The sequence below is a fragment of the Hippopotamus amphibius genome, chromosome 6, assembly GCF_030028045.1.
Source record: "Hippopotamus amphibius kiboko isolate mHipAmp2 chromosome 6, mHipAmp2.hap2, whole genome shotgun sequence".
NCBI classification, from domain to species: Eukaryota; Metazoa; Chordata; class Mammalia; order Artiodactyla; family Hippopotamidae; genus Hippopotamus; species Hippopotamus amphibius.
In genome coordinates this window covers 33956815-33964085 of record NC_080191.1, presented here as the reverse complement: position 1 = coordinate 33964085, position 7271 = coordinate 33956815, and positions in this window count along the sequence as shown.

The window sequence follows — 7271 nt, the reverse complement described above, 5'->3', positions numbered from 1 at the left end:
ACCATAATCCCAAAAGAAACATGTACCATAATGTTTATTGCAGCACTATTTACAATAGCCAGGACATGGAAGCAACCTAAATGCCCATCAACAAATGAATGGATAAAGAAGATGTGGCATATATATACAATGGAATATTACTCAGCTATAAAAAGGAATGAGATGGAGGTATATGTCATGAGGTGGATAGACCTAGAGTCTGTCATACAGAGTGAAGTAAATCAGAAAGAGAAAGACAAATATTGTATGCTAACTCACATATATGGAATCTAAAAATGGTACTGATGAACTCAGTGACAAGAACAAGGACGCAGATGCAGAGAATGGATTGGAGAACTTGAGGTTTGGGAGGGGGCAGGGGGTGAAGGGGAAGCTGAGACGAAGGGAGAGAGTAGCACAGACATATATATACTACCAACTGTAAAATAGATAGCCAGTGGGAAGTTGTTGTATAACAAAGGGAGTCCAACTCAAGGATGGAAGATGCCTTAGAGGACTGGGATGGGGAGGGTAGGGGGGAGTTGAGGGAGGGTGGGGGGGGAGTCGAGGGAGGGAGGGAATATGGGGATATGTGTATAAAAACAGATGATTGAACTTGGTGTACCCCCCAAAAATAATAAATAAATAAATAAAATTAAAAAAAAAACTATATGGCTAATACTCCCTGTCTTATCATTTGTCCTATCAACCGATTTTCACATTTATTTAGCTTTTTATCAGTTTTTAATAATTGCTTTTATAGACACATTTAATAGCTTTAACAATCATCAGTAACTATCCATACCAGTTTTTCTTTGCACTAATAAATAATATTTACACTTTTACCAAATGATAAAATTTCAACATAAAAAGCACAGAGAGGAATTTACAGAACATGATGACAGAATAGGAAGCCCAGGACTCTCCTTTCCCCCATGGACACACCAATTCAATGACAATATATAGACAAATTCTCTTTGTGAGAAATCTAGAAACTAGTTGAGAGGCTCATGCACCCTAGGTGACAACAAAACAAAAAGGAAGACAGAAAGAGAGAAAAAATGGGAGAAAAGAATTACTAGAGAGGCAGAAAACATCCAACAAAATAGCAATGGTAAATTCTTCTCTATCAATAATTACTTTAACTGTAAATGGATTAAACTTTCCAATCAAAAGACATACAGTGGCTAAGTGGATTAAAAATCAGGATCCAACTATATGCTGCCTACAAGACAATCATCTCATATTTAAGGATACACACAGGCTGAAAGTGAAGAGAGGGGAAAAGATATTCCATGCAAATGGTAACCAAAAGAGAGGAGGGGTGGCTCTACTAATATCAAACAAAATAGACTTTAAGTCAAAAAATGTCACAACACAAAAAGGACATTAAATATTGATAAAAGTATCAATTCATCAGGAAGATATACCAATTATAAATTATATACCCACTCAACTTCAGAACATCTAAATATATAAACAAACATTGACAGACCTGAAGGGGTAAAAAGATAGCAACACAAAAGCAGTAGGAGACTTCAACATTCCACTTTAAATATTGGATAGAATATCCAGACAGAAAATCAGTAAGAAAACAGTGGACCTGAAGAAACATTATAGAGCAAGACCTAAAGACATACACAGAACATTTCACCCAACAGCAACAGAATAAACATTGTTCTCAAGCACACATGAAACATTATGCAAGATAGGAAACATATTAGGTCTTAAAACAAGTCAATAAATTTAAGAAGATTCAAATCATACCAAGTATCTTTTCCAATGAAAACAGAATGAAACTGAAGTAAATAGAAAAAACCCTGGAAGTTTTATAAATATGTTTAAATTAAGCAGCACAGTCCTGAACTAATGGGTCAAAGAAGAAATTGAAAAGGAAATCAGAAAAAATCTTGAGACAAAAGAAAATGAAAACACGCACACCAAAATATATGGGATGTAGCAAAAGCAATACTAAGAGGGAAGTTGATAGTAATAAAATGCCTACATGAAAAAAGAAGAAAGATCTCAAATAGACAACCTAATTTCACACCTTGAGGAAATAGAAAAAGAACAAACTAATAAAGATTAGAACAGAAATAAAATAGGGAATAGAACAATAGAACAAAATCAACAAAACTAATTACTGTTTATTTTAAAAGATCAACAAAACTGACAGACCTTCACCTAGACTAAGAACAAAAGGAGAGAACACTCAAGTAAAATCAGAAATTAAAAGAGGCATTCCAGCTGATGCCACAGAAATAAAAAAAAATGTTCATAAGAAACTACTATGAACAATTATACATCAACAAATTTGAAAAGCTAGAATAAATGGATAAATCCCTAGAAACACACAACCAACTAAAACTGAATCAAGAAGAAGTAGAAAAATTTAAATGACCAATTGCAGGTAAGGAGATTTAATCAGTAATCAAAACCTCCCCAGAAAGAAAATTGCAGGACTAGATGGTTTTGGTGAACTCTACCAAATATTTAAAGAAGAATTCATGTCAGTCTGTCTCAAACTCTTCCAAAAATTTAAAGAGGAAGAAACACTTTCTAATTCATTTTATGATGCCAACATTATCCTGATACTAAAGCCAAAGACACTATAAGAAAAAAAAAAAAAAAAAAAGCTACATGCCATTATTCCTGATGAATACAGATGCAAAAATTCACTATAAAATACTAGCAAACCAAATTCAACAACATGTTAAAAGGTTCACATATTATGACCAAGTGAGATATATTGTTGGGGTACAAGGAGAGTTCAACATATGCAAATCAGTAAAAGTGATACACCACATTAATGGAATGAAGGATAAATATCATGATCATCTCAAAAGATGAAGAAAAGCATTGACAAAATTCAACACACTTTCATAATAAAAACTCTCAATAAACTATACATAGAAGGAAATCACATCAACATAGTAAAGCCATGTATGAAACACCCACAGTTATCATTATACTCAATGGTGAAACTGAAAGCTTCTCTTTTAAGATCAGGAAAAAGAAAGGAATAGTCATGTTTTAGATGACATGATCTTATATGTAGAAAACCCAAAATATTGCCTCAAAAAACTGTTAGAACTAATAAACAAATTCAGTAAAGTTGCTGAATAAAAATGTCAACATACAAAAATCTGTTAAACTTCTATACACTAAAATGAATTATCTAAACCCACTTCAGACCAAGGGATACATATAGACTGAAAGTAGAGGGATGGAAAAAGATATTCCATGCAAATGGAAGTCCAAAGAAAGCTGGAGTAGCAATACTCATATCAGACAAATTAGACTTGAAAGTAAAGACTATTAAAAGAGACAAGGAAGGACACTACATAATGATCAAGGGATCCATCCAAGAAGAACATATCACAATGGTAAATATCTATGCCCCCAATATAGCAGCACCTCAATACATAAGGCAAATGCTAACAGCTATAAAAGGGGACATCGACAGGAACACAATAATAGTGGGAGACTTGAACACCCCACTTACATCAATGGACAGATCATCCAAACAGAAAATCAATAAAGACACACAAGCTTTAAATGACACATTAGACCATCTCGACTTAATTGATATTTATAGGACATTCCATCCAAAAACGACAGAATACACGTTCTTCTCAAGTGCACACGGAACATTTTCCAGGATAGATCACATCTTGGGTCACAAATCAAACCTCAGCAAATTCAAGAAAATTGAAATCATATCAAGCATCTTCTCAGACCACAACGCCATGAGACTAGATATCAATTACAGGAAAAAAACTGCAAAAAATACAAACACATGGAGGCTAAACAATTCACTCTTAAACAACCAAGGAATCACTACAGAAATCAAAGAGGAAATCAAAAAATATCTAGAAACAAATGACAACAAAAACACAACAACCCAAAACCTATGGGATGCAGCAAAAGCAGTTCTAAGGGGGAAGTTTATAGCAATACAGTCCTACCTTAAGAAACAAGAAAATGATCGAATAAACAACCTAACCTTACACCTAAAACAACTAGAGAAAGAAGAACAAAGAAACCCTAAAGTGAGCAGAAGAAAAGAAATCATAAAGATCAGAGCAGAAATAAATGAAAAAGAAAGGAAAGAAACCATAAGAAAAATAAATAAAACTAAAAGCTGGTTCTTTGAGAAGATTAACAAAATTGATAAACCATTAGCCAGACTCATCAAGAAAAAAAGGGAGAAGACGCAAATCAACAGAATTAGAAATGAAAAAGGAGAAGTCACAACGGACACCTCAGAAATACAAAACATCATGAGAGACTACTACAAGCAACTATATGCCAATCAATTGGATAACCTGGAAGAAATGGATACATTCTTAGAAAAATACAATCTTCCAAGACTGAACCAGGAAGAAATAGAAACCATGAACAGACCAATCACAAGTACGGAAATTGAGGCAGTGATTAAAAATCTCCCAACACACAAAAGCCCAGGACCAGATGGGTTCACAGGCGAATTCTATCAAACATTTAGAGAAGAGTTAACACCTATCCTTCTCAAACTCTTCCAAAATATTGCAGAAGGCGGAGCACTCCCAAACTCATTCTACGAGGCTACCATCACCCTGATACCAAAACCAGGCAAAGATGTCACAAAAAAAGAAAACTACAGACCAATATCACTGATGAATATAGATGCAAAAATCCTCAACAAAATACTAGCTAACAGACTGCAACAGCACATTAAAAAAATCATACACCACGATCAAGTGGGGTTTATCCCTGGGATGCAAGGATTCTTCAATATACGCAAATCAATCAATGTGATACATCATATCAACAAATTGAAGGATAAAAACCATATGATCATTTCAATAGATGCAGAAAAAGCTTTTGACAAAGTTCAACATCCATTTATGATAAAAGCTCTCCAGAAAATGGGCATAGAAGGAAATTACCTCAACATAATAAAAGCCATATATGCAAAACCAAAAGCCAACATTGTTCTCAATGGAGAAAAACTGGAAGAATTCCCCCTAAAAACAGGAACAAGACAAGGGTGTCCACTCTCACCACTATTATTCAACATAGTTTTGGAAGTTTTAGCCACAGCAATCAGACAAGAAAAAGAAAGAAAAGGAATCCAAATTGGAAAAGAAGAAGTAAAATTGTCACTCTTTGCAGATGACATGATATTATATATAGAAAACCCTAAAGACTCTACCAGAAAACTGCTAGCACTAATTGATGAGTTTAGTAAAGTAGCAGGATACAAAATTAATGCACAGAAATCCCTTGCATTCCTATACACTAACAACGGAAGAGCAGAAAGAGAAATTAAGGAAACTCTCCCATTCACCATTGCAACCAAAAGAATAAAATACCTAGGAATAAACCTGCCTAAGGAGGCAAAAGATCTGTATGCAGAAAACTTTAAGACATTGATGAAAGAAATCAAAGACGACACAAACAGATGGAGGGACATACCATGTTCCTGGATTGGAAGAATCAACATCGTGAAAATGTCTGTACTACCCAAAGCAATTTACAGATTCAATGCAATCCCAATCAAATTACCAATGGCATTTTTCACAGAACTAGAACAAGAAATCTTACGATTTGTATGGAAACGCAAAAGACCCCGAATAGCCAAAGCAATCTTGAGAAGGAAACATGGAGTTGGTGGAATCAGGCTTCCTGACTTCAAACTATACTACAAGGCCATAGTGATCAAGACAGTATGGTACTGGCACAAAAATAGAAAGGAAGATCAATGGAATAGAATAGAGAACTCAGAAGTAAGCCCAAACACATATGGGCACCTTATCTTTGACAAAGGAGGCAAGAATATACAATGGAAAAAAGACAGCCTCTTCCATAAGTGGTGCTGGGAGAACTGGGCAGCAACATGCAAAAGAATGAAATTAGAACACTTCCTAACACCATACACAAAAGTAAACTCCAAATGGATTAAAGACCTACATGTAAGGCCAGACACTATAAAACTCCTAGAGGAAAACATAGGCAGAACACTATATGACATCCATCAAAGCGCCATCCTTTTTGACCCACCTCCTAGAATCATGGAAATAAAATCAAGAATAAACGAATGGGACCTCATGAAACTTAAAAGCTTTTGCACAGCAAAAGAAACCATAAACAAGACTAAAAGGCAACCCTCAGAATGGGAAAAAATAATTGCCTATGAAACAACGGACAAAGGATTAACCTCCAAAATATACGAGCAGCTCATGAAGCTTAATACCAAAAAAGCAAATAACCCAATCCACAAATGGGCAGAAGACCTCAATAGACATTTCTCCAAAGAAGACATACAGATGGCCAACAAACACATGAAAAGATGCTCCACATCACTAATCATCAGAGAAATGCAAGTCAAAGCCACAATGAGGTATCACCTCACACCAGTCAGAATGGCCATCATCACAAAGTCTGGAAACAACAAATGTTGGAGAGGGTGTGGAGAAAAAGGAACTCTCCTGCACTGTTGGTGGGACTGTAAATTGGTACAGCCACTATGGAAAACAATTTGGAGGTTCCTTCAAAAACTACAAATAGAACTACCATATGATCCAGTCATCCCACTCCTGGGCATATACCCAAAGAAAACCATAATCCCCAAAGAAACTTGTACCATAATGTTTATTGCAGCACTCTTTACAATAGCCAGGACATGGAAGCAACCTAAATGCCCATCAACAAATGAATGGATACAGAAGATGTGGCATATATATACAATGGAATATTACTCAGCTATAAAAAGGGATGAGATGGAGCTATATGTAATGAGGTGGATAGAACTACAGTCTGTCATACAGAGTGAAGTAAGTCAGAAAGAGAAGGACAAATATTGTATGCTAACTCACATATACGGAATCTAAAAATGGTACTGTTGGACTCAGTGACCAGAACAAGGATGCAGATACAGAGAATGGACTGGAGAACTCGAGGTATGGGAGGGGGCGGGGGGTGAAGGGGAAACTGAGACGAAGCAAGAGAGTAACACAGACATATATATACTACCAACTGTAAAATAGTCAGTGGGAAGTTGTTGTATAACAAAGGGAGTCCAACTCGAGGATGGAAGATGCCTTTGAGGACTGGGGCGGGGAGGGTGGGGGGGGCTTGGGGGGGGCGTCAAGGAAGGGAGGGAAGATGGAGATATCTGTATAAAAACGGATGATTGAACCTGGTGTACCCCCCCAAAAAATAAATAAATAAATTAATTAAAAAAAAAAAGAAAAAAAAATAAAGAGGAAATTAGGAAAACATCAAAGATAATAACATATTTGGGAATA